This window comes from Pelophylax lessonae (genome assembly GCF_965119305.1).
Source record: "Pelophylax lessonae genome assembly, chromosome: 5".
Classification (NCBI taxonomy): Eukaryota; Metazoa; Chordata; class Amphibia; order Anura; family Ranidae; genus Pelophylax; species Pelophylax lessonae.
In genome coordinates, this window is record NC_138772.1 from 398,719,294 (window position 1) to 398,747,064 (window position 27,771).

General features: G+C 43.5%; 1 protein-coding gene across 1 annotated transcript in view; it reads right to left on the bottom strand.

Moving 5' to 3' along the window:
* Positions 1–9,134, bottom strand: part of ESCO1 (establishment of sister chromatid cohesion N-acetyltransferase 1) — a 46,786-nt gene extending 37,652 nt beyond the window's left edge. Inside the window, exon 1 of the mRNA XM_082258425.1 lies at positions 8,905–9,134. The gene's annotated coding sequence lies outside the window, so the exon portion shown is untranslated. The remainder of the gene's footprint in view (positions 1–8,904) is intronic.
* Positions 9,135–27,771: the final 18,637 nt, after the last annotated feature.

A 27,771-nucleotide genomic window follows, 5' to 3' on the forward strand; every position in this document is an offset into this window, starting at 1 on the left:
TTAGAGGCATGAAGGAGCTCAGCTATGAGGAAAGATTACAGTTACTGAACTTATTTGTTCATATCAACATGTATAAATACATAAGTGGTCCAAATAGCAAACTTGGTGTTGAGTTATTTACTTTAAGGTCATCAAAGAGGACAAGGGGGTACACTTTAGATCTGAAAGAAAAGAGATTTATTCTCCAAATACGGAAAGGCTTCTTCCCAGTAAGAGCTGTGAGAATGTGGAAACCCTCAAGATTTGGTTCTGTCCAGCTCAGTAGATTGTTTTCCTAAATGCACATAATAGAACTGGATAATAACATTTATAGGTACAGTTGATACAGAGAATATTGGATTTCCTTTTGGCTGATCAGGAAGAAATGTTTTTCCCCCACTGGAGCAAACTGGATCATGCTTTATTGGGGGTTTATTTTGCCTATCTCTGGATCAACTGTGGGTATAGGATTGTGTTCATAGAGATTCTTTTTTTCCTGTTGGTTGAACTGTTGGACTTTTTTTTCAACCAGATGAACTATTTAATTAATTAAAAACTTCTGCAAATAAAAAGTGTATTTAAATCACAATTTAGAGAAGCAGGGAAGATTTTAATGGTTCCCTGTGTTCCCATCTATTGTTCCTGGTGACCATTATCACTGGGACTAAAAGTGATGGAAAATCTGAAATTTAGAGGAGTTGTCACTAGGTCAGATATAGAGGGGAAATCAACAACTGTTCCTGGAACAACTAAGAGGATTTCCATTACTTTAGGGAGATCTTGTCTCAATTACCAAACATTGTGTCTCCAAACAGGAAGTTGAGGAAAATCTCACCAATGGGATGCATATAGCATAAAAGAACTTGTCAGGGGTTTAAAAAAATCCTTATGCCTCATACACAAAATAATAGTTTTTTTTGGTTCAACCCAGCGGGTTGAACATAAAAAAAAACTGACAGCTCAGGTCAGAGCCGCTGTACTAACAATCCAACGTTAGTACAGTGATCTCTCTTGCTATCTTATTGTTTTCTTACAGGGGGAAGCCCCCCCCCCCCCCGGAGCACTGCGGTCAGCCCTCTCAGCCATTGGCCAAGATGGCCATTTGGGAGCCCATCTGCAGACCATTTTTGGTCATGACCCTTCAACAGAAGCCACCTTCTGTCAGACCGGCTGCCGCACACATGGGCCGATGCCACCCGAAAAACCTCACAGATGTGGTCACTAAACAGTCGTTATTAAGCTGGCAATAGATGTTTCAAACTCTCGGCCGGTTCAGCAGGGACTGGCTGGGATTCACACGAAGAATGGGCAGGCTGAAAGTACCCAAGTTGATCGATCAACTTTGGTACAACCAGTATGTCAGATTTTACATTCAAATATTGCTAGCCGATAGCAGTAATCACTGTGTTCTCCTGGTGGGGGTGGCTCCCCCCACTTGAAGAATACAATGGCTCCGCGGGAGGGATTCCCCATCAACACTGAAATGCGATTGCAGGAAAGAAAATTGCATAATCTAAGGCTGGCTTCACTTTATTTTCATCCTGTTAACCATGAAAGCGCTGATCCCAAACTTTGGTTTTAAGTTAGGAGCAGTGTATGTAAATAACTGTCACATTGACAGTTCACCTCATATTTCATCTTCCAACATTACTTGCTGGTCCAGCTTTCAGCCAACTAGAGGTGGGTGACTATGTGACAAATACAGTGGGGCCACGTAGAACCAGCGGAGTCACCCTTTAAAAAGGAAGCAAGCTGAACAAGCTTTTAGGATATAGATTTCTGCATATACAATTGGTTTGTTACAACTACCTGTCCATCAGCATTGCAGGAGAATATGCACACTGGGAGATATATTAGTTACTATCACTAGAAGCACCCAAATCCTGCAGAAAATAGCACCTCTATCAATGAAAGGAGAGGTACGGCTAAAGCTTTTTTGACCCTAGAGTTCATTAACCTTTTTCAGCCGACACTGGACTAAAGTCCACCGAAAGCTGATGTCACTCAGCCAGTCCCGAAGCTGAATCAATGCCTGGACTGGCAGCTGGCTCATCCTCTAAGCTGGGAGCTACCACCCCCTCACAGCCCAAAACCCCAGTGAGCACTGGAGGGGAAAACAGAGCAGGCGACCGATAGTGCCTGCTTTCTGCTCAGAGCGGAGGAGAGAACTGAGCGATCAGGGGTGTTTGATCCTTCAATTCTCAGTTCAGAGACCTTGGGGGGGGGGGGGGAATATAGTATCGGATCGATGCTGCATCCACCAAGGCAATTATTTTTTTTTTTAAACCCCATACTTTTTTTTAAAAAAAGGGGGAAATCAGTTTTAGACACCCTGGTGACCCTCCTTTAGCATTCCTGATAATTCCCCTTATTCAATTGTCCCACATGGCAAAGATCTTGGAAAAGCAGGTAAAGAATTTAAGTGGCTTGTCAATGATACTGGGGGGGGGGGGGGGGGGTTGTAGGTACTACTTAAGGCTGGGTTCACACACATGTGAATTGAATGCATCCAATTCGCATGACAGGAGAGTGTGGTCAGCTCTCAATGGAGTCAGTTCACACAGCTCCGGGGTGGCCGCAGACCGCATTTGGAAAGGGTCCTGTGCGTCTTTGGTTCCGATTCAGGTGTGAATTCAGGCAAAAATTCGGACCTGATCCGCACCTGAATCAGTGAACAGGGACGCACCGGACCCCCTGCTGTGAGCCACTGCATGTGTGAACCCAGCCTAAAATTTACTTACCTTTTATTTATCAAGAGATTGGAGTGCTGGAAAAATCTAGAGACATCAGGAATTCTGCAGCTGTGCCTCCAGGACAGCCAAAAATCTGCGATTTGACACAGATGAACCAAATGGCACGTAGCCTTAGTAACACTTTAGTTAAACAAGAAATAAAATTAGCAGGCTTATACCCTAAGGCTGCATTCACATGTCAGCTTATAATCGCGGGCAGAACCGCCGCGGTTCCGCCCGCGATTCGGAGATTTATTGCAAATCGCGGGACGCCTAGCGTTGCCCGTTGATTTGCAATAGCCCCCCAAACGCCGAGCGATGTTGCCGCGATTTACGCCCGCCAAATCGCGGCAACATCGCGCAAACAAAATCGCGGGAAGCAATACGCTCCAAAGAAGCTCTTGTACTTTTTTGGAGCGTATTGCGTCCCGCGATTTTGTTTGCGCGATGTTGCCGCGATTCGGCGGGCGTAAATCGCGGCAACATCGCTCGGCGTTTGGGGGGCTATTGCAAATCAACGGGCAACGCTAGGCGTCCCGCGATTTGCAATAAATCTCCGAATCGCGGGCGGAACCGCGGCGGTTCTGCCCGCGATTATAAGCTGACATGTGAATGCAGCCTTAAACATGATTTTATTTTGTGAACCGGATTTAGAGTTACATTTTTTGTATTTTAGTGAGGGGTCTGGACAGACAGCAATCACCATGGGGACAGGTGCTCATTGCATTTTCACATCCACAAGGTCCAAGGCTCTAGGTTTGTAAGTGTTGGAAGTTATATTTAGTCTTGTACTGTCCTTTTACATAATAATTAAAGATATATGAGGATGTGGAATTGGTGGATGCAAGCATGTATGGAGGCTTTGAAAAATGGTTTACGAGCAGAGTTGTATAAAGTACTCGAAACCCATACTTGAGTAAAAGTACAAGTGCTCGATCAAAAAGTGACTTGAGTAGAAGTACTAAAGTATTCAACATTTTTTGTACTTAAGTATTGCAAGTAGTTTTTTTTTAAATTTTGCTACTCAAGTACTGAAAGTAAAAGTACCAGTAGTTTTTTTAAAAAAAAATTGCTACTCAAGTACTGAAAGTAAAAGTACAAGTACTGTGTTATGTAGTTATTAAAGAAAGAAGTCAAAAGTTTATTAAAGTTATTAAAGAAAGAAGTCAAAAGTACACATGACATTATACACATTTTTTTGAGCTTCATGAAACCTGCCATCTACTGTTCTGGCAGTGGTAATTTTTATAATAGTAACGAGTAACTATGCAGCACAAAAAAAAATAAAATAAATATCGGAGTAGAAGTATTGAAATCATCGAAAAAAATGTAGTGAAGTAAAAGTGGAAGTAGGAGAAAAAAATTCTACTCTAGGAAAAGTACAGATACCGCCTTTTGGTACTTAAGTACAATAGTGAAGTAGTTCTACTTAGTTACTATACATCTCTGCTTACGAGGGTATGTTTTAGTTGTGAAATACATACTCTCGTTTACAGTGTTGTAGTGACTGTATGGAATTAGCAGTACTAATATTACAGGTACTTATATAGCGTGGTTAATTTACGCAGCGCTTTACACACAAACACACACAGGGAGAACACGCAAACTCCTGGGAGGTAGTGTTGTGGTTGGGATTTGAACCGGCGACACCAGTGCTGCTAGGTGGAAGTGCTAACCACTTAGCTGCCCATGAAAAAGGTATGCGTTAGTATTTGTTTATGTATGGGTGCTAGAGATGAGGCCTGAAAATGAAGGTGGAGGCAGCATAAAAAATTTTGGAAACAGTAATAAACAATTATGTGGGTCAGCTTTTCAAGCAGGAATCTATAAAAAAAGAACTGACGTGTTAATCAAGTACAATACACAGAACTGGCCACTTTTCAAGCTTCACAAGCTGTAAAGTACAGTACATTTGGAGAGATCATATTTGGCTGTGCTTGCCAGTAAAACACAGTGCAATCAAGGCTGAATTTCCATCACTGGAGCCTGCAGGCATGCAACCTTAGGAACCCAAAGCAACATCCTTCTGCTCGCCTCTTACATAGAAAATATTCTTGTTTTATCAGTGTAGAATCTTTGGGTGTTTTAAGGGATACCCTTTACTGGCTAACATAGTGGAACTCTGGGCAAAATAAAAAAATAGATGTTACATTAAGTTATTTAAAAGGACCTTGCCCCTATAACTTTTGAAATCAATGCAAACCCATTAGCTCTGGTTCACACCAGTGCGACTTCAAAGCCAACTATCAGCACGATTTCATGCGCGGCTTGCTGACATCTGTGCAACTTAATTTAACAGACGTCAATGCAAATCGCACAGAAATAGTGCAGGAACCATTTTCAAAGTTGCAGCAATTTGAACAGTTGCACTGCCACAAATGGGATGCAACTTTTAAAGTGCAGTTCCACCCTAAAATACAACTTTTTGCCATCTTCTTCCTCTCTGTCACCTGAAAAATAAATGGATAATCGCATTTATTTTTTTTTACTTACCTTGTTTAGAAGAAAATATACTTCCTCTTCCTCCCCTCGGCGGCCACGGCCCGTCGTCACTTCCTGGCTTGCAATGATTCCTGGGAGCTGAACGTCATCTCTCCCAGGAATCAATGCGCCTGCACCGGCCCCGACGTCAGTTCCGGTGCAGGCGCCGTCATACCTTGCTAAACAGCTTCTGGGCATGCCCAGAAGCTGTGGAGGGATGACGCGCGCGCACCGGAAGTGACGACAGGGCCGGTGCAGTGCATCGTGGGACTGAAGACGGAAGAGGACGCAGAAGAGGATCGCGCTGGCTTCAAGCTGCCCACACCTGAGATGGCAGTGCTGGAGAATACATTTTCAAGGTAAGTATTTCTTCTAAAAAGGTAAGTGCAACCCGGGACAGATCAGAGGATATCCATTGTGGAATGTACTAGCCCTGACTGTCCCGGGGTATTTTTATGTATTTTTTTTTTTAGGTGGAACTCTGCTTTAACTGTCAAGTCATGTAACAAGTTGCACTGGTGTGCATCAGAGCTTAGAGAACGAATGTAAACACTTACCTTACCTGCTGCTTGCACCTCTCTGATCCTGAGAAATCTTCTGTGAAGTCCAAAGGGAATCCAACAATTTAGAGACTGTGGATCTTCTGGGTCCCCCGCAGCTCTCACTGGCTCCTCATGGTGACAACCTCATTACTGACTCCTGTAATAGTGTATTGTAGCTTTCCCGCTCCCAGCCCAAAACCCCACCAAAGTGAGTGCACTGGCCATTAAATCCTGTGAAGAATTAATACTCCGGGTTCTGACATAGTACTACACTAATCCGTAATCTAGTCCAGAGGAACAATGTGCTGCCAATGCTAGAGCGAGGGCATGTAGACAGGAAGCGGCCAAAAGAGGCCACAGCAAGGGCAGACAACCTTGGGAGAAGTTGAGAACTACCTGAACATGGAAGACATCCAAGATCACTATCGCGTGATTTCTTCAATATTAATGGAAGGGTCTGCAATTTCTGTTTTCTTTTCTCCTTTTTTCCAGGTGGCCTCACCTCCCACTGCCATTTAAGCCTAGGCCAGAAAGAAGAGTTGTGCTACAGCAGCCCCCCCTTCCTTGGATAGCCTCATCAAATATCCCAGAAGGCCCCATTCACAGAGTGGTCGGGGGGCAGAACTGCATGCTTTTTGTGTGCCGGGCTGCTTCTACTTGGAAGAGTTCAAACACAAGAGCAAACAGATGGATTGGATGCTTGCTTCAGAATTTCTAATGGTCACTGAAATCACTAGGCACACCAGCTCTGGTTCAGAAGCATTACACAAAACAGAGACCCCCCTTAGGAACAAGCAAAGGACCCAGAGTTTAGAATCAACACACATACCCCAATGCAAGCTCCAAATATCCCAGAGGCCAGGTTCATTTAATGATCCAATTGATTCATGACTGTAGCCCGGGGAGTATGTTTGGCCCCCAAAAGGCATTGCCTTTATTCTGCTGTATATCCATTTTTTCATAAATTACTTAGGACTCAAAGTAGAACTAAGGCCCCTTTCACACAGGCGGACCGTTCAGATCCGCCTGTCCGTTTTTTTGGCGGATCTATGGGGCATCTATGGGGCATCGGATGTCAGCGGAGACATGTCCAAAACCCTATTTTGCATCCGTCCAGCGGATCGGATGAGAACGGACCGACGGTCCATTCCAATCCGATTTCCCCCATAGAGATGCATGGGGAACTGACAGCTGTGTCTCTGCACACATCGCGGAGACACAGCTGTCATCCTCCTGCTCAGCGGGGGATCAGCGGCTCGATCCCCCGCTGAGAAAAACGGAATCCGTCTGACGGATGGATAGTGTGAAAGGAGCCTAAAGGCTCTTTTTTGTTTGTTTTAAAGTAACAAACTTGTTCTACTTACCTGCTCTGTGCAATGCTTTTGGATAGAGAAGCCCTGATCCTTCTCTTCTCAGGTCCTCCACCAGCACTCCTTGCCCCACACTCCTGTCCCTCGCTCAGTGCTCACTCCTGAGCCCTGTGTCCAGGCCTTTCCAACTCAAGTGTCTGCATCATCCCGTTTTTAGCTCTGATGAAGGGGGGTGTGCTGAGCCCCTGAAACGCGTGGGTTGTAACAAAATAAAAATCTTTTAGGCTGGGTTCACACTGACGCGAGTTTCACTGCATCCAATTTGCATGACAGGAGAGTGTGACCGACTCTCAATGGAGCCAGTTCACACAGGTCTGGGGTGGCCATGGAGCGCCCTGCAAAAGGGTCCAGTGGGTCTTTGGCTCCATTTCAGGTCTGAATACAGGCAAAAAAATTGGACCTGATCCACCCTTGAAACAGTGAACAGGGACGCACCAGAACCCCAGGTAGGAAGGAACCTGCGGCCACAATACTGTGAATCCAGCCTTAAAGAGGAAGTAAACCCTCCTCTGCAAGTTGTACCAATAGGTGATCCTATGATAAGGCTTACCTATAGGTACTGTAAATATCTCCTAAACATGTACCGTTTAGGAGATATTTACCTTACATGAAGCCAGTGACATCACTGGCGCATGCGCTCTGAAGGAACGGCCACTGGTGCCGTTCCTTCAGAGCCCTGTGCCGTGACCGTCGGCTCCCGCGCGCATGCACGGGAGTGACGTAATCGCGGGTCCAGCCAATCAGATGGCCGAATGCCGCGAACCCGGAAGAAGGGTGACAGAACATGTCACCCATGGGAGAGGTGAGCGGTCGCCGCTTCGGGGCTTCGTTCTAAGGTAAGTATATCATAATGAGCCAGTATACGATGCATACTAGCTCATTATGTGTTTGTCTTTCAGGTGTCATTTAAAAAAAAAATTCTGAGGTTTACAACCTCTTTAAAAAGTCTGTACAAGCTGGTGTGGCATTCCCATCCTTTTAAAAACTTCAACAGACTTCTTTGGGGGGTCCAGCAAGACCCCACAGGTGCTGGTGAGCAGCCTCTAGGACCACAAACCACCCATCCCGTTAAAACACATCCACATAAGGTTTAGTGCTCCTACATCACACAGATCGCTGTCTGTCCAGAAGGCATAAGGTTTAGTGCCCCTTCCTCATTGGCTCTGATTGACAGCAGCGGGAGCCAATGAGGAGTGAGAGACCTGACAGAGCCTTGGCTCTCATGCACATCGCTGGATCAGGCTCAGGTAAGTATTCAGGGGGGCTGCGGAGGGGAGGCTGCATGCAGAAGGTTTTTGTTTTTTTTACTAGACATCTTTTTATGCAATAAGACTTTAAAGGATCTGCTACTGACAGCTTGGTGCCAGATACCACAGCCTACCTTCAGAGGTCTACTGGTGTCCATGCAGCAAAAAGGGGGGACCTACTGAATATTAGGTGGGTTGCCCTAAAGTTACAGCTCTGATGGAGTTTTCTAATGGAATGTACATATATCCCAGCGCTCGGCTTCAGGGAACATCTATTCGGATATCTCTCTGCCTGTCATCTAAGTGGCATGATCTACATTCCTGGAGGACCAAACCACAAGGCCACCATTAGAGCTGCAGGAAATGGTGACACATTCCAGGAGTGGGGGACACCTCTGAGCTCCATGTGCACCTCATAGAGGACTACATTCCCCACTGCCATCCATGTCACCCTGTCCCCCCCCTCCTTGTACCCCACACTCAGCACTATCCCCCCCTCTACATCCCCACATTGACTGACACAAGACATACACCTCCTAGCAGTGCCACTAACCGGACTGATGGGGGAGTGCTCGAGCCGTCCACCCTCTTCGCTCATCAGGTTCTTCTTCCCCCACTCAGCACCTCCTATGGAACAGAAAACCGGAAGTGTGGAGTTATCAGGGCAGCGCACAGCCCTACCGTATGAATGTACACACTGAGAGATCACCGGCTCCGGGCACACAGGAGAAACTTCCCGGGAGGAGCAGTAAAGCGTCAGTGAAGCCGATCAAGGCATGCGCACACCGCTACTTCTTTAGCCCCGCCCCTTACTGCGGCTCAAGCCTCGTTTTGATCCTATCGCCGCTGCTGGGATTTTCCATGATACTGTGAGCTCGCTCCCGTGTGCTTCCCCCGGTACTCATCTTACAGAGCGCGCTCCCGGTCTTCTGTCTGATGGTCATGTGATGGGGGACTGTGTATTTTTATAATAAAAGGAATCCTGTCATAGTGTCTTGTCATATGTGCATGCAGAAGTCAGCCTTATGTATACATGGTGTCATAAAAGCAGCTTTTAGGGTGTTCTTCTGCCTCTAAACACCCCTCTGTGTTATCCTATGTGTCTGTGCACACATAAACAGGCGTTTAGGGGAAGAACCCCCCCACCCCCCCCCCCAGGGCCAGCGCGTTCAGGAGGATAGCGTTTTTCCTCCAACCGACTTACACAAGCGGAACTTTACCCATAACAACTTGATGGAAATAATGTTCTTTAGCAAGGGACACTTTAATAATTATGCTGCCAAAGTTAGTGTGCGCTGTAAATTGCCTTCAGCTTTGTTCTTGTTTCTTCTTGCTGGAGGCTGCCATTTTGCTGAAGCCCAGAGCCTCTGAGCAGCAGTAAATCATTAAGTGGAACTAAACCCACGATTTAAAGGTATAAAAAAGTTAAACTCCTAGAATTCCGATGTTCTATCAGACTACCCGCCAGATTATGTACTGACGTTCCGTCAGCTGCGCATGCGTTTCACCGCTACAAGGTTTGCTGCGCATGCGTTCTACCGCTGCCAGGTTTGCTGCGCATGCGTTCCACCGCTGCCAGGTTTGCTGCGCATGCATTCCACCGCTACCAGTTTTGCTGTGCATGCGTTCCACCGCTGCCAGGTTTGCTGAGCATGCGGTCCACCGCTACTAGGTTTGCTGCGCATGCGTTCCACCGCTGCCAGGTTTGCTGCGCATGCGCTACACCGCTACAAGGTTTGCTGCGCATGCGTTCCACCGCTGCCAGGTGTGCTGCGCATGTGTTCCACCGTTGCCAGGTTGCTGCTAATGCATTCCACCACTACAAGGTTTGGTGCGCATGCGTTCCACCGTTGCCAGGTTTGCTGCGCACGCGTTCCACCGCTGCCAGGTTTGCTGCGCACGTGTTCCACCGGTGCCAGGTTTGCTGCGCATGTGTTCCAACCGCTTCAAGGTTTGCTGCACATGCGCTCCACTGCTGCCAGGTTTGCTGCGCATGCGTTCCACCTCTGCCAGGTTTGCTGCGCATGCCTTCCACCGATACCCGGTTTGCTGCGTATGTGTTCCACCGCTGCCAGGTTTGCTGCGCATGCATTCCACCGCTGCCAAATTTGCTGCGCATGCCTTCCACCGCTACCAGGTTTGCTGCGCATGTATTCCACTGCTGCCAGGTTTGCTGCGCATGCCTTCCACCGCTACCAGGTTTGCTGCGCATGTATTCCACTGCTGCCAGGTTTGCTGCGCATGCCTTCCACCGCTACCAGGTTTGCTGCGCATGCGTTCCACCGCTGCCAGGTTTGCTGCGTATGCCTTCCACCGCTACCAGGTTTGCTGCGCATGTATTCCACCGCTGCCAGGTTTGCTGCGCATGCCTTCCACCGCTACCTGGTTTGCTGCGCATGCCTTCCACCGCCGCCAGGTTTGCTGCGTATGCCTTCCACCGCTGCCAGGTTTGCTAATCTGACAGAACACCTCCAGTCAGAAGGTGTCAGCGGACATCTTTCTACACCCATCTACGTCTTGAATTTCAGAGTAGTTTTAGCAATAAAGTGAGCGTATATAAATACATATTTACATCTGTGATGCTGTTTCCATGTTACATTTTGAGAAAATGTTTTTTTTTCTAATAATATACCAAACATGTTAAACTTACCTCCTCTGTGCAGTTGATTTTGCACAGGGCAGCCCTGATCCTCTTCTTGGGTCCCTGGCTGGAGCTCCTGACCCCTCTCTCCTGTTGAGTGCCCCCACAGAAAGCAGCTTGCTATGGGGCATCTGAGCCGCAGCTCCGTGTTTCGACATGGAGCTGTCATTTGGCCCCGGGCTTCCTCCGTGATTTTCTCCCACACTCCAGAGACATGCTAGTCGGTTAATTGGCTCCTATCTAAATTGATCCTAGTGTGTGTGTGTTTGAATGTGAATTAGAGTGCTTAGATTGTAAGCTCTTTGAGGGCCAGGACTGATGTGAATGTACAACATATGAAAAGTGCTGTGACAGCGCTATATACTGTAAGTGCCTGTAATAAGAATGGAATGGTGCTGCAGGAGCAAGTACCATTGTTCTTAACAGGATACCATTAGGTACCCAGAGTCTGGGTAAAGCGGATTAGTGTAGGGAATTTTCACTGAGCAGGAGCCAATGGCAGTGCATTGTTCTCAGTTGTTACATGCCTCCTTACATTGAAAGTGCTGAAGTGCCTTCATTATGTTGATGGTTAGTGGTGAAGGGCCATTGATGGTCATTGCTGTAGTTACTCTCCATGTTGATGGACAGTGGTGAAGTTCCTTCTTAGGATGACAGCAGTAAAGTGCCCCCCGAAGGGGCAGAGGAGAATATGCCCAGGTCTCCCTTACCCCGTTCAGAGGCTGCCAGGCCCGTACACCTGTTCCACACACACCGACAAACAGGCTCAGAAGTCTTGAACAAGAGAAGAATAAGGGTGCAGAATACAGTATTTCAAACCACAAACAGATGTAGGAGGATAGTCTCTTAATTACAAGTCCTCTAGCAGCAGCCTTGATTGGAGGTACAGGGGATAGGCAGTTAATCTAGGGCTCTTTATGAGCAATCATAGTCTATACTTCTGGCACGCAACTCCTAAAGCACATGGACACCTGGAGACTTAAGCAATGGTCCTACTCACAATGTTCAAGGACAGCTGTCACCTACCAGCTTCAATGCAACACTCTCCTTTGATAAAATAATCCCTCTTCTAGTCATTCTCAACAGGGGATGCCCTCTGGCCAGTATCTTTCAATCCATATTCTTTAACCACTTAAGCCCCGGAGGATTTGGCTGCTAAAAGACCAGGGGTTTTTTTGCGATTTTTTACTGCGTGACTTTAACGGACAATTGCGCGGTCGTGCGACACTGTACCTAAACGAATTTGACGTCCTTTTTTTCCCACAAACAGAGCTTTCTTTTGGTGGTATTTGATCACCTGTGCGATTTTTTGATCATGCGCTATAAACAAAAAATGAGCGTCAATTTTGCAAAAATAACAATATTTTTCACATTTTGTTATATGAAATTCCCCCAAAAAAAATGTAAAAATGTAAATTTTTTAACATTTTAGGCCAATTTGTTTTATGCTACATATGTTTGGTAAAAAAATCGCAAAAAGCGTATTTTGATTGGTTTGCGCAAAAGTTATCGCGTTTACTAACAAAGGGAAAGATTTTTGTCATTTTTGGTGGGTTTTTTTTAACGCGTAATGGCGGCGATCTGCGATTTTTTTTGCGGTACTGCGACATTGCAGCGGACAGATCGGACCCTTGACTGACATTTTTGACACTTTTGGGGTTACCAGTGACATTACTGCAGTAATCAGTGCTATATATATGCACTGTTACTGCAAAAATGACACTGGCAGGGAAGGGGTTAACTGTATTGGACAGGGAGGGGTTAAGTGTGTCCTAGGGGCGTGATTCTAACTGTATAGGGACATTGCTATTGGTGTAAAAACAAAGATCAACGGTCCTACATAGTAGAACCGTCTGATCTTCATTTTTACACCAGGGAGAATGACGGGCGGCTTGTTTACATAAGCCGCTCCGCCTTTCTCCCTTCACCGGAGCGATCGTAGTGTGACCGGCGGACATCGGGTCCGCCGGTCACACGCACTGACTTTTCAGTGAACCACCCGCAATTGGCTCTCAAGTCAGTGACAGGCGAGTGACGTATCCATACATCACTCTGCCTGGCCGGGGCTGACCGCCGCGTATATAGTCGTGCGGCGGTCGGCAACCGGTTAAAGCCCTTAGCCAAGCACATACTTAGGACACAAGTTGCATCCCAGGGGCAGCAGCCCCAGGACAAGAACACCCTGAACAAACCTCTATTTTCTTTATCTAGTCACTTCTTGGATGCCCTTAACAAAGGACTATAAATAGTCCATATAAAAGTTTCCAGAGATCCCAGATAGAAAATGCACAGCAACCAGTACTGAGTAAAAGAGTGAAGCAGATCCGCCACCAAGTAAAGTGCCAAAACACGCTTACCAGACGGATATGATAGACAGGCATTCAAGATATAACTTGGCAAACTGTCATAGGGTCATCATCCCAATCCACTTCTCAAAGAAAGGTCTCATGGATATAGTATCAAGTGTTACATCAGATCAGGAACTGCTCATAGAAGAAAGATGATACCCCTCATATAAACGCCAATCAGCGTGGTTCAGGATCTAACCAACAAGATGGCCGCGGTTGTCCTCTACTGCGCATGAGCGTCCAGGCATCCAATCGGGAGTGGCCCAACGCGTTTCGTCATACGCAAATGACGTCTTCAGGGGCGTGGCCCCACAGCTGATAGGCGCCTTTTTATAGTAAGAAGACAAAGCGGACTGGCCGTGACAAAACCGGAAGTGGGAGTCGCAACTGAATGCGCTCCACAGACCGGAAGAAAACAGAGCATTACTAACCAGCAAGCCGGAAATAATTGTTTCACATATTGCAGATACATATGCATAAATTCAACCAACAGTTGAATCAGCATCCAGGCAGCGCAATCGTTATTACAAAGGGCCACCAAATATAAAAAATCATTAAATATATTTAAATAAGAACTCAGATATACGCAGTATACAACAGCGCCATCTTGTGCTTAAAATCAGAATCCACATCTTCACTAATCATGTTTAAAACCTAACAGAAAAAAAAAAAAATATATATATATATATCACACACATAATATTAAATTGCAATATGAACATAAATATACAATACAACATTTAAAAACAACCATAGAGAATTATATAAATAAGAACACAGCATACATGAATAAATAGTAAAATCCTAAGATTCAATATAAGAGAAAGGGGAGGGCAACTAAGAATTGGCTATAAAAGCGTTTATATCCCACTCCACGTTCAACCCGTGTTGTGTAAAAGATTTTAACTTATAGATCCAGGCTGTCTCCAGCCTGGACACACCCCTAGTGAGATTATTGCCCCTCCAATTACCTGTGTACTTATCAATCCCTAGGAATAAAGTGCCTGCAGGGTCCCTATTATGGTAGGTGTCATAATGACGGGAGACACTGTGCTTTGGGAAGCCATTTAAAATGTTAGTAATATGCTCGTTAAGACGTACCCTGAGCATTCTCGTGGTGTGTCCCACGTACTTCAGACCACATGGGCACCTAATAAGGTACACCACGTACCTAGAGGTACAGGTGGTTAAGGGTTTGATTTTATGAGTGAGCTTAGTTACACAGGTCACTACTTCCTCACTTTTTCTTCTACCTGCAACATTCAATTTACAGACACTGCAAGACTTGCACGGGAAGAACCCACTCATATCCTGAAAAAATTAAACACGCTTAGGAGGGTTCTCAACATTCGGTGCCACCTGCAACCTTAAAGGGGGCACTCTCCTAAAAATCACAGGTGGCAATTCAGGCAAGATAGGGCCTAAAACCCCATCATTCTTCAACACATGCCAGTGCCTGCGCAAAATGTTTTTAGCCGAAAAATGCTGTGTAGAGTAGGTGGAAAAAAATGCATACTGGAAGGTGTCATCTTTTGATCTTACTTTAGGTATCAACAGATCATCTCTATTTTGTAAACTTGCGCGTAATAAAGCTGCTTCTAGATCTGACTCCTTATAGCCCTTCTCAAGAAATTTTCATTTCAGAGAAGAAGCCTCCTTAAGAAAATCATCTTTTCTAGAGCAGTTTTGCCTTAATCTCAAGAACTGACTGACAGGAACGGATCTCAGCCAAGATGGATGATGACAGCTGGTAATGTCAATGAATCCGTTCCTGTCAGTAGTCTTGAAAAAAGTAGAGGTGATTAGTTGCCCATCAACCACTCTGATGTTTAGATTCAGAAAGTGAATCTCTTCTCTGCTCCACTCGAAAGTGAGCACAATACCCTTGTTGTTCGCATTTAAAGAGGCCATGAATAACTCTAAGGATGACTGATCACCATCCCAAAGGAGGAGGATGTCGTCTATGTACCTACGCCAGAGCAAACATAATTCTCTATGGTTGTTTTTAAATGTTGTATTGTATATTTATGTTCATATTGCATTTTAATATTATGTGTGTGATATATATATATATATTTTTCTGTTAGGTTTTAAACATGATTAATGAAGATGTGGTTTCTGATTTTAAGCACAAGATGGCGCTGTTGTTGTATACTGCGTATATCTGAGTTCTTATTTAAATATATTTAATGATTTTTTATATTTGGCGGCCATTTGTAATAATGATCGCGCTGCCTGGATGCTGATTCAACTGTTGGTTGAATTTATGCATATGTATCTGCAATATGTGATACAATTATTTCCGGCTTGCTGGTTAGTAATGCTCTGTTTTCTTCCGGTCTGTGGAGCGCATTCAGTTGCGACTCCCGCTTCCGGTTTTGTCCTGGCCAGTACGCTTTGTCCTCTTACTATAAAAAGGCGCCTATCAGCTGCGGGGCCACACTCCTGAACACGTAACTTGCGTATGACAAAACGCGTTGGGCCGCTCCCGATTGGATGCCTGGACGCTCATGCGCAGTAGAGGACAATCGCGGCCATCTTGTTGGTTAGATCCGGAACCACGCTGATCGGCGTTTATATGCTCAGATACCCCCTGCTTAATGTGAGTTGCATTCTTATCTATTTGAATAAATGATTGACGCTTACTTACTACACTATGTGGGGTATCATCTTTCTTCTATGAGCGGTTCCTGATCTGATGTGACACTTGATACTATATCCATGAGACCTTCCTTTGAGAAGTGGATTGGGATGATGACCCTATGACAGTTTGTCAAGTTATATCTTGAATGTCTGTCTATCATATCCGTCTGGTAAGCGTGTTTTGGCACTTTACTTGGTGGCGGATCTGGTTCACTTTTTTACTCAGTACTGGTTGCTGTGCATTTTCTCACTGGGATCTCTGGAAACTTTTATATGGACTATTTATGGACTTTTTAATAATATTTTAGCGCTACATATTTATATTTTTTATCTTGTCCACATATTGTCAGTATATGACTAGTGTAGCTGCTGTTTGATGTATTTGAGAATTTTTATATATTTATATATTAATACTTAGCGCAGCTATTTATTTATAGTTTTATCTTGTTTCTACTGAAATTTTAGTGTTGCTGCTTTCTAAATTATGGATATCTTTGATTATGGCACTTCCCTTACTATCAATACTGAAGAGGTTTTTACCTCAGTAGAGGAAGCACCAGACACTTTAGGGGGTCTGTTTTTAAGGTTGAAAAACCTCCTAACAGCGGAACTCCACACTAATTGGAACGTGGCCTTTTTTTAAAGGTATATTTCAGACAATATGGTCCCTAGGAGTCTCCGCTGGGAGGTTTCCCCAGAGCGATATAATTGATATTAATGAATGGTTCCAATTTTTTAACAAAGCGGGACTTAGCCTTATGGATTTTATGGTTTCTAAAAAGAAGCAGAAACTTTTAAGATTGGACAAAGATATTGGGATTATCAAAGAGAAACTCTCTGATTTTAAAACCAATGAGGATTATAAAAAGAAATCCGAAGCTTTACATAAACATTTGGAAAAAGAGGAAACAGAGCAAAAATTAAAAAAGAAAAAGAAATTTACTAGTGACTTGGGCGATTATAAGCGTGGAGAAGTTTTTAAATGGCAGTCAGCCTTTGTGGTTAAGGAGTCCACAGGTACAGACGCCAATGAGGAGGTTTCTAACGTCCCTGTAGTAGTGAGGCCTAGATTAACCTCCATTAGGGATTTGGTCCCCCCCCTCACCCAGACCTCAGGCTACTCAGTGGTTACCAGCTGGACGAGATAGGGGTAGAGGAAGGGGTAGAGGAAGGGGATGTCCACCACCACCATTAACCAATAATACAGTATATCAGAATAATAGGTTCGAACCCCTATCTAGGGATATTGAAGAACCAGACAGGTATATGACTAGGTATCCCTCAGAGCGGGAGCGATTTGTCCCTAATGATGGTGGATGGGTGTAACCTGCTCACCACAATAGTTATCAGGGACCCAATCCCCATAATTATGGCCATGGTGGTTATAATTATGGTTCTTCTAATTCTGAGCCTTACACTCACGGTGGGACTAATAATTCTAATTATAATAATTTTTTTCGCAAGGACACCCCCAAAGGGAAACGTGGAAAAAACATAAAAGAGGGATTAGATCCTTCTCAAGTTTTTGAACTTAATTTTATCCCTCTTTTAACCGAAACCCGCCTTCAGTTGGAGAAATGGAACACAGGTTTACATACATGGTTTGGTAGGTGTAATTTGCTAAAGATGACTAAACTACCTAGATTTTTATACCTTTTTCAAACACTACCCATTAAGGTCCCAGCTTATTATTTCAAACAAATAAATTCAATATTTATCAAATTTGTTTGGGCAGATAAGAAACCCCGTCTCTCAAGACAGTTACTAACGCTGTCTAAAAGATCGGGAGGAGCGTCTTTACCAGATATGCGTAAATATTTTCAAGCTTCACACCTTCGAAGACAAATTGATTGGTGTCGTCATGGAGACTCTAAGCTCTGGGTACAAATTGAGCAGGCACATACACTTATTCCACTTAACAGAGCACTATGGTGCTACGATGAATTACCAACAGAGTTGAAATCACATCAGTTAATTGGTACGACGTTACAAATTTGCTCACAACTATGCTTCCAGAATTCTTTATCTACATATGATTCCCCATTACTCCCAATTTTGGGGAACCCAAAATTTCCCATAGGCATGGAGGCACAATCTTTTAGATCTCTCAGTATGACAGGCCATTTCCAAGCCGTACATTTCTTAAGGGAAGATAAATGGCCTTCTCTGGAGACATCAATTAATGAGATGGATGTTTTTAGACTTCCCTTATGGAACGCACTTCAATTGTCACATTTTCTTTGCTCAATCCCTAAGCCTCAGAATTATAACCGTCAATTGACAACCTTTGAAAGATACTGCTCAGATACAGGGAATATTTATCATGTGATATCCAAAATATATGATCTGATAAATACACCTGAAAGGCAATATCAATTATCTTATTTTGACAAATGGGAGAGGGAGTTGTCTCGTGCCTTCTCACCGGAGCAGCATCAGAGTATGATCAACCTTGTCTATAAATCCTCTATATGTACTAAATATCAAGAAACACATTTTAAAATATTGACAAGGTGGTATTACACTCCATATAAATTACACAAAATCTCGATTAATAACTCGGATCGATGCTGGCGCTGCTCGGTAGAAGAGGGCACGTTAATCCATATTTTTTGGTCTTGCCCCAAATTGACGGACTTTTGGAAAAAGGTTAGAGTGATCATGCAAAAGTTTACAGAAGTTGAGATTCCGGAAGATCCGGCTTTTTTTCTTCTACAACTAAATAACTCATCAATGAGGAAATATAGAGAATCGGTAATATGTCATCTTGCAAATGCGGCCAGACTTTGTATACCCCTTAACTGGAAAAAACAAACATCTCCAACAATAGAAGGTTGGGTTCGGAAAATAGAGGAAATAAACAAAATGGAGGATTTAGTAATGACAGCTCAACATAAGAGGGAAAAATATATAAAGACGTGGGGAGCATGGAATCTATTTATCTTATCGAGAGAAGGTATAGCACTACTAGATTGAAAAATTGAATGGAAGTATGATGTAAGCGTTGAGTATTTTTCTTTGGGTAGAGGTAACATTTGCCCGCCAGGAAATGGAAGGGATCAATATCCTACCACCCCCCCCCCTTTTTATTTTTTTTTCCCTTTCCCCTCTTTCCTTCCCCTCTGTTTTTTTTTTTGGGGGGGGGGTTTGAGGGTTGTTTATGTAGGTATAAAAGAAGGAAAATTGGGGTGGGAAGAGACTGTACTATGTGTAGCTTTATCATGAAGACAAGTTGGCTGTATAGGAATAGAAGTAGGGTACTGCAGATAAATTGGGATAAGAGATTGTGATTGCTATATATTTGTATTAACAATGATGTAAGAACCCTACTTTTTCCTACATTGTTAAATTACATGATTATAATGTATACTTTTGTTGTACAGACTTATCTCAAACCCTTAATAAAAAATGTAAAAGTGAAAAAAAAAAAGAGGGATTAGAGGGGGGAGGAGGGTCAGAAAGAAAAAGGAGGCGATTCTGAAAGATGCTGGCCTCTTTAACCTGAGCTCCGCCCCCATATCTAACGAGGAGAAATATGTCCTGAATCACGGATTAAAGTACGCACCACCAAAATCTCTGAGCAAATTCGTTACTTTTATTGACCTGCAAAAATTTGTTAGGAAAATTAATATCAAAAGGTATCTACTTACCAATCCTGTCAATCCTAGAACAGATTATGTCATGGGTGTCAAAACCACATCCTTTTCCAATGCCTCCACTTTTAATCCTCCAGGCCCGGTGGCTCCCTCTCTCACTGTGTTCAAGGAATTGGTCGCCAGGGACATAGACTCCTTAAAAGTCACGAACCCTGGGCTAATCTCATGTTTAAAAAGGGTTTGAAACGCCTTAAAGAGAGAGATGATATCACTGTCAGGCCTGCAGACAAAGGTGGAGGCATTGTAATGTCGTGGCATACCTATCACGCATTTTCTGGATACCTTATTGGCCTTTACAAGATACCTTGCTGGATATGCAGGATGCCTTGACTGGCATTTAGAATGGTTATCTTAAACAAAATGTCTTTTGAGTTAATCTCATTTTACTTTGATTTCTTTACATGTGTCACTGAGCTTGCAAAGGCTAAGAATATATCAGATGACCGAAACAGTGGAAATTCCCTATCTCTCAGAATATCAACTCTGTCTGGACAGCTGACCACAAAGCCAATAATATCTTCTAAAAACCCCTTTGGAACTTTTATTGAGCGTCACCAAGAAATTTCCCTTATGACAGAGAATCACGATCTAGATTAACATAATGCTTACTATAATTAGTTGTTAACTTTGATTGGATAAAAGATGTTAATAACAACCCATTTCTTGTACGTCAGATTGTAATGACAAACCCATTTTTGAGTATATATAAACTCCAGAAACGCTGTAATAAATCAGGTCACTATGATTCAGCCATCTTGAGTCTTGTCTGATCTCAATATATATATAGCTATATATTGTCTGATTTGGTATCACTGACTAACAGGTAACAGGTATTTTGTACCTGAGGAAAAATTCCACGACAATTTGGCGAGCTTGAGCCCAGGAGAGGTGACGTCATCTGCGGACGGAGTAAGACATCTGGACTGCATTGGATACACTGAAAATATCTGGCCAGGTAAGCCCATTGTCTGCTTACAATGTTTTTCAGTCCATCCAATGACGTCCAGGTAACTCTGTTTAATTTTTGACGTAATACCCTCTTAAAGAACCTAAACTCTTAGTCGGTGTATATATTGCTACTAACATTTGTTGCGAAAGGTGAGGTTGGGTCAACCCTCACCACTGTGGGTGTCTTGGACACGCAGGAACGTGACCCCCAGTCGTGTTCTGGTAAAGCGGTCTCATTTCGGAGTGTCCATTTGAGACATAGCAAGCATTGAATGTATATGACTGTTTAGCCTGACATTTCATATACATGTAAAGGTTTTTATCTCTATGTTATAGTATATATGTAAACATATGCATACGGTAATAGGCTGTTTTTAAGTCCAGGTCAGAGTACTTGGAAGTTAGAAGTTATCGGCTGTGTGAGGGCCGAAGTTCAGGTCAGAGTACTTGGAAGTTAGAAGTTATCGGCTGTGTGAGGGCCGAAGTCCAGGTCAGGGAACTTGGAAGTTAGAAGTTATCGGCTGTGTGAGGGCCGAAGTCCAGGTCAGGGTACTTGGAAGTTAGCCTGACATTGTGTATCGGCTGAGCAAGGGCCGAAGTCCAGGTCAGGGTACTTGGGAGTTAGCCTGACATTGTGTATCGGCTGTGCAAGGGCCGAAGTCCAGGTCAGGGTACTTGGAAGTTAGCCTGACATTGTGTATCGGCTGTGCAAGGGCCGAAGTCCAGGTCAGGGTACTTGGGAGTTAGCCTGACATTGTGTATCGGCTGTGCAAGGGCCGAAGTCCAGGTCAGGGTACTTGGGAGTTAGCCTGACATTGTGTATCGGCTGTGCAAGGGCCGAAGTCCAGGTCAGGGTACTTGGGAGTTAGCCTGACATTGTGTATCGGCTGTGCAAGGGCCGAAGTCCAGGTCAGGGTACTTGGGAGTTAGAAGTTATCGGCTGTGTAAGGGCCGAAGTCCAGGTCAGGGGACTTGGAAGTTATAGGTAGTTATTCTATTTTTTGGATAGCAGTGAAATGGGAAACTGGGTTTCCGTAGATACCGACCAGGGGTCGATGAGAAAGGTCATTAGGACCGTGGCCTTAGAGTGTATGGGTAACAGGGTTACCAGATAAATGGGGCAGACCAGGGAGTTTGCATTTCGAAGATTAAATGCTCTGGGAGCATAGTTTTTGGGCTACACAGCCAATTAAAGTGTTCTGTAGTTGGACAGCTAATAATCCTAGTTGTAGGATAAGATAAGATAGGATATGACAGATTTTTGTAAATTGTATGAAGCAGATTTGGCAAGAACAAACTTAAAATCAGTTACAGAAATATGGAAGCAGGAAAGTATGAAGTTGAATGAGTATTGATATATTATAAATGAGTTGGTGTGTGTTGAATTGTTTCATGAGAAAACATAGCAAATCTTGTATTCATAAGAAGAAAGTAAGGATGATCGTTGCCCTTTAATGTGGTTTCTTTTAAGACAGGAAAAAAAACAGGCTCTGTGTCTTTGATATAAAAAGAGGAAGTAGTCCTCTGAGTTTGTAAGCTGGGAGTTTGAAGCACGGAGAAAAAGATTGTTTCTTTATATGATAAATGAACGGCATATGATATTTTTGGGGTTATTTTGTATTAAATTAAACTAAGATGAAAAATAATAGGTTGCCCTTTAAACCAGGAATCTTTGTTTAGACATTAAGGGTTACCGCAATTAACATGACCATTGAACCCTATTGGCACTGAGCCAAAAGTTTTAAAATAGAATAACTTTTTATATAATTATGGTATATTAAGTGGTATTTCAGGGGCATCCTCCGTAACCAAAGGGGAACCTCTGATCAGATTTTTGAAATTTGGGACAAAGTTCTTAGAGGTTTTTTCGTTTGAAAGATAAAAGTACATTACTTCCTGTCATTATGGGTGTATAAAAAGTGACCTACTACAAATAGTGTAAAGACAGGACATTAGAGCAAAGAATTGCAACCACCCCCTCTCCCCCAGAAGATAGACAGGAAATAAGGTATTCAGCTAACCTGTGTCTGCATGTCCCATCAGAAGCGTCCGAGAGGTTTACAGTAGGAATAACAGTAGCAGGGGTGGGAGTAGTTTCCTGCCTGGCTTCAAAGGAAAAGGGAAGTCATTGAAAAAAAAAAAAAAAAAAAAAGAAATGTTTGTGTTGAGTTAAAATTTCAGTGTTCAGTTTCAGATGAAGTGCCCATTAATCCAGTATGTAGCATATGTCTCTTGCCAGCTTGACCCAGTGATAAAAGGCTCCTCTCAAAGCCCTGATGAGACCCTTTATGTAGATGGATCATGTTTATAAACAGAGGAGGGTAAGCCTGTAACTGGGTATGCAGTAGTAACAGCAATAAATAAACAAAAGGAATGCAGAGGCATTAAATCTAAAGTTCTAAGCACAAGCAGCTGATGGTTTTGGCAAAGGCCTGTGAATTTTAAAGAGTTAACATTCACATTGACATGATTTTGGTCATATTTTTTGAAAGCTTGTAAATTTTTGACCTCAGCCCAAGTTCTCTCGGTAAGCCAATAAAGCATGCAGATATAATAGAGACTGTTCTTAGTCTTCCAGTGTTCCACCAAGGTGGCCATTTATTAAAAATCCAAGGCACATGCAAGAGAGGACACAGAAGAAGCTGCAGGAAACGCAAGGGCCGACAGAGCAGCAAAGAAGGCTGCACTGGAACAGGTCCCTATCCGGGTACTGACACTCGTAGGAAAGCAACCAACTCCTGTAAGTATGGCAATCTTGATATCATTGCAGAAAAAGCCCCCTCACAGGAGCGTGAGAAGTGGCGGAAGAAAGGTGCAACACAGGATGTAACTGGTTGCTGGAGGATGGAGGAGCATTTCTGTCTGATCTCAGGCCCTATACCCGAGGGTGGCAGCCGCAGCTCACGGATCGTGTCATATCTCAAAGACTCTAATGACCACCTTGGTAATGCAACACTGGTTAGCACCAGGTTTTCCTGGAGTAGCTGCAAAATATACTGCTTCTTGTCTTACCTGTGCTAGGTACAATGTTCGTAGAGCTGTAAGCACCCCATAAAAGCACTGCCTAAGTCAGACTGTCCTTTCCAAGGAGTTCAAATAGATTACATTGATTTCCCACAGTCTGGTCCCGATGCACATGTTTTAGTTTGTATAGACATTTTTCAGGATGGCCTAAGGCCTGGCCAGTCTCTAGGGGTACAGTACAAACCACAGGAAAAAGGCCTTTGCCCCAGGTAATGTGCAGGTATAGAATCCCAGAAACTATGGAAAGTGACAGGGGTACTCACTTTACAGGAAGGGTTCTACAAGAGATCCTATCCGCACTAAATATCGAGAAAGCCTTTTACACTCCATATCATTCACAGAGTAGCGGAAAGGTACAAAAGGTTGTATGAAAAAAAAACAAAAAAAAAAAACAAGTTGAGTAAAATAATAGCAGAAACAGGTAGATTGTTTTACGTTTTTTCCTTTGTCAGGAACACTCCCAAGAGAGGTGTGGGTACCTGAAGCAGGTCTCTATTTACCACAGCAATTGCAAGCCACACACTCAGATCTCACTAGATGTGTTGCAGCGCTTTAAAAGCAATTGACAAAAATGCATAATAGTATGTTTTCATCCCTACCAGATCCAAATGAGGATACTAACTCATAAAGTAAGGCTACTAAGAGTGCAATTGGTTACACCAACATCCCTCAAGGTAGAAGGGATACATGGATTCACGCCAGTCATTGAAAAAAGGTGGTACAATGATTTTCTTTAAATTTTTGATATGTATGGGAATGTTGGGTATAATGAAGGGGCAGGACAATAAAAGAGACAGACAACCTAAGGCCCAATGTACTGTTAAGTTTAAATACCAGGTAGCCAGGAAGTCAGGGTACTCAGGGTGCTAGATATGTCCACAATTACACCTAGAGTCCCAGACTATACCTGTGCTAGTAAACCCACTTGCATTAGAGGATCTAAATCAGACAGAGTTTTCAAAATCCTATAGAAACATTTCCAGTGCGCAAAAGGACATGTTAATTCCCCCAAAAGTCGCAGGTTTCAAGAATCCTACAGTGTGTATAGTGTTCTATGGAAATAAAACTGATGTAGGGAGGGTGGACTGTTCACAAGCATTGATAAACATATCCTGCCTGCAGCTGACTGTGAACAGCCCATGAAATAAAACTTGCATGCATTACAGAAATGAAACTGTTAAACATAAAATATGAGCCATATTAAATGACAATATGGACATTTCTCACCTAGGAGAAGCCCTCAGGTTTCTGTTGTTCAGGCAGAAACTGGGGTATTATGCAGAAAAGTTATTAATACCCATTTTCACCTCAGGGTGGTCACATTCAGGGTTGGGAATCTATTGTGTCTGTGGCAATAAGGCCCATAGTTGACTTTCTCAGTGTGTCACAGGAACAGGTACTATAGCCTCTTTATTTCCAATGGTGTCCGCCCATCCTAATTAACACAGTCTTTTGGAGGTTTTGCCTTATCTCCTAAAATAATGAAAGTGGTGTATTTATATTGATGTTTATGATAATTATGATCTCTAGTTATCTGTTGAATTAAAATAATTATGTGTTTGGTTGATAAGGTTACCAAGGCCAAGGAGACAACCTATTTCAACTCTATACAGAAATAAGAAGGGATTGGTGAAGCTGAGTATGCTGTAATGAGACATTTGTCACCTCAAACCCCCATGTATGAAGTAATCTCCGCCTCAGAACCTTACCAAGACTCAGACACCCCCCACTGAGGTTTGCCCTCTGGGCCAGTGTTCCAAGCGTAAGGGGCTGCTCCCTTGGAGGAATCTGATAAGCGGAATAGGTAGTTAGTTAACCTGATCAATAAATTCTCAAGAGGGGGAAGATGTCGTCGCATACCTATCTCGCATTTTCTGGATACCTTATTGGCCTTTACAAGATACCTTGCTGGATATGCAGGATGCCTTGACTGGCATTTAGAATGGTTATCTTAAACAAAATGTCTTTTGAGTTAATCTCATTTTACTTTGATTTCTTTACATGTGTCACTGAGCTTGCAAAGGCTAAGAATATATCAGATGACCGAAACAGTGGAAATTCCCTATCTCTCAGAATATCAACTCTGTCTGGACAGCTGACCACAAAGCCAATAATATCTTCTAAAAACCCCTTTGGAACTTTTATTGAGCGTCACCAAGAAATTTCTCTTATGACAGAGAGTCACGATCTAGATTGACATAATGCTTACTATAACTTTGATTGGATAAAAGATGTTAATAACAACCCATTTCTTGTATGTCAGATTGTAATGACAAACCCATTTTTGAGTATATATAAACTCCAGAAACGCTGTAATAAATCAGGTCACTATGATTCAGCCATCTTGAGTCTTGTCTGATCTCAATATATATATAGCTATATATTGTCTGATTTGGTATCACTGACTAACAGGTAACAGGTATTTTGTACCTGAGGAAAAATTCCACGACAGTAATCTTGGATTCAACGGCCTATAATAAGGAGATGTGTAGATTGTTGGCTGATCGCAACACTTATGAAGTTTTGCCAGGGAATCCCACGGTTAAATATAAAAACGAATTATTAGCGGTATTGATTCTGTTACCTCCCGGGTGGGTAAATATATAGACAACTTTTTACAGACTTTGGTGGCTAGGACTCCTTCTTTTTTGCGAGACTCCGTGCAAGTCATAAACGAGTTGAATAACATAAGCTGGAAGAATTCATATATCTTGGCCACTGCGGACGTCTCATCATTATATACGATCATTTCTCATCAAGATGGTAGGGATGTAGTGGAACATTATTTGAAACAAGATATAAGGTTTGGTCTACAACAAGACTTCCTAATGTCCCTTCTTGACTTTGCGATGGGTCACAACTATTTTTGGTTTGACAAGACTTTCTATCGTCAGAGTCGAGGGGTGGCAATGGGTGCAAAATTTGCGCCCAGTATGGCCAATCTTTTTATGGCCAAATGGGAGGAGGATGTCGTCGATGGTGTACCTGGGCTGGAGCTTGTGCTCTGGCGTAGGTACATAGTCAATGTCCTCCTCCTTTGGGATGGTGATCAGTCATCCTTAGAGTTATTCATGGCCTCTTTAAATGCGAACAACAAGGGTATTGTGCTCACTTTCGAGTGGAGCAGAGAAGAGATTCACTTTCTCAATCTAAACATCAGAGTGGTTGATGGGCAACTAATCACCTCTACTTTTTTCAATACAACTGACAGGAACGGATTCATTGACATTACCAGCTGTCATCATCCATCTTGGCTGAGATCCGTTCCTGTCAGTCAGTTCTTGAGATTAAGGCAAAACTGCTCTAGAAAAGATGATTTTCTTAAGGAGGCTTCTTCTCTGAAACTAAAATTTCTTGAGAAGGGCTATAAGGAGTCAGATCTAGAAGCAGCTTTATTACGTGCAAGTTTACAAAATAGAGAGGATCTGTTGATACCTAAAGTAAGATCAAAAGATGACACCTTCCAGTATGCGTTTTTTTCCACCTACTCTACACAGCATTTTTCGGTTAAAAACATTTTGCGCAGGCACTGGCATGTGTTGAAGAATGATGGGGTTTTGGGCCCTATCTTGCCTGAATTGCTACCTGTGATCTTTAGGGGAGTGCCCCCTTTAACCACTCTACAACCGCTCACAGTAATACTACTGCGGCAGAGTGGTTCGTTATCGTCCAGCCACGTAGTATTAACGTGACTGGACACTCCCCCTTCTGGGCGGCGCTTGCGCGCCGCCGGAGGCTCGCTCCCGCTGTTTTCATTCACAGCGGGAGTCGGGCCAGGGGAGGAGCAGCGGCGATCGCCGCTGCTCTTACCCGATCGTCGGGGATCGAGTCTGGAGATCCGCCCGCTGTGTGTAAACACAGCGGGCGGATCTCCATAGTGACAGGGAATGACAGATCGGACTGTTCAGCATAGCTGGACATCCGATCTGTCCATGACTCACACAGTCACCTCCCCCCCTACACGTCAGTAAGCACCAGGCATACATTAACCCCTCCCTCTCCAATAAAATTAACCCCTTCCCTGCCAGTGTCATTTTTACAGTAACAGTGCATATTTATAGCACTGATTACTGCAGTAATGTCACTGGTACCCCCAAAAGTGTCAAAAATGTCAGTCAGGGGTCCGGTCTGTCCGCCGCAATGTCGCAGTCCCGCAAAAA